The sequence below is a fragment of the Haliaeetus leucocephalus genome, unplaced genomic scaffold, assembly GCF_000737465.1.
Source record: "Haliaeetus leucocephalus isolate CR32 unplaced genomic scaffold, Haliaeetus_leucocephalus-4.0 Scaffold1, whole genome shotgun sequence".
In the NCBI taxonomy this organism is placed as follows: domain Eukaryota; kingdom Metazoa; phylum Chordata; class Aves; order Accipitriformes; family Accipitridae; genus Haliaeetus; species Haliaeetus leucocephalus.
This window is the reverse complement of record NW_010972437.1, coordinates 23385208-23386270: the sequence shown is the minus strand read 5'-3', so window position 1 is coordinate 23386270 and position 1063 is coordinate 23385208.

Genomic DNA, 1063 nt, shown 5'->3' with positions numbered 1-1063 from the left:
AACTAAAAGCTTTTAAAAGTACTAAAGTAAAAAGGCTTTAGGTTTGCAATGTACCTGGATTTCCCCACCCCTCCCCTTCAGGATCTCTAGTTCCACATTATAAAACAGCAGTTCTAATGTCTCAGTATTGAAGAGGATTCAGTTTGTCCCCATCTCTCATTTGCTCTTTCTTCTACACTACTTTAGCACTTAACACAATTAACTGTAAATGGTTTATTAAAGTAAATCCCCTGCTCCAGATTTGGATGTCCCTAGGCAGATGTGCCAGTACACTAGCCCTAGCCAGGCTCTGGGGGTGGGGTGGGAGGGAGGCAGAGGGCAGCCCTGAGTCCCCTGGGTGCCTGAGAGAGTGCCCCGTTGCTGGGATTGGGGTAGTGGGCGGCAGGGCTGCAGCTCCGGACAGACCCCTACCCTCTCCATACGTACTCATACGCATACCCCTGTAAACACACCCCTTAGGCATCCTGTCCAAGTCCCATACAGACCCTCGCATACATCCTCTACGCGCTTCCCCTATATGCAAGCTCGCCCCAGAAAACATATATATATCCCATACATATTTCATGCACGTCCCATGCAAGCCCATAAACGCACCCCTCTAAGCTTCCCCATACGCGCACTGCCTACACCCCCCATATGCACCTCATACAGCCCCCACAACCCTATACGCTCTCCTGTACGCGTCTCATAGAGCACCCATATGGCCCCCTATACGCTCCTCGTACGCTCCCCCATACGGGACCCCATACCTAGTCGCCCCACCTGTGCGAGCCGCACTCAACAGGGGCTGGGCTGGGGTGTGCCCGGGGTGGGGTGACCCCTCCCCACCGCCGCTCGCAGCGGCGGCCCCGGGGCTCCCCCCAGCCCCGCGGCCGCTGCCTAATAAGGCTCCGAGGCGGCCGCCAGCCCGCGCTGGCGGGGCAGGGAAGGAGTTAAAGGGAGCCGCGCCGACCGCAGTGAGTATCGCCGCCGGGCACCGCTTCCCCCCGCGGGCTCCGCGCTTCCCCCGCTCCCCGAGTGCGCGGGGCAGGCGGCTGCGAGCCGAGCCGAGCGGCAGGTGGGA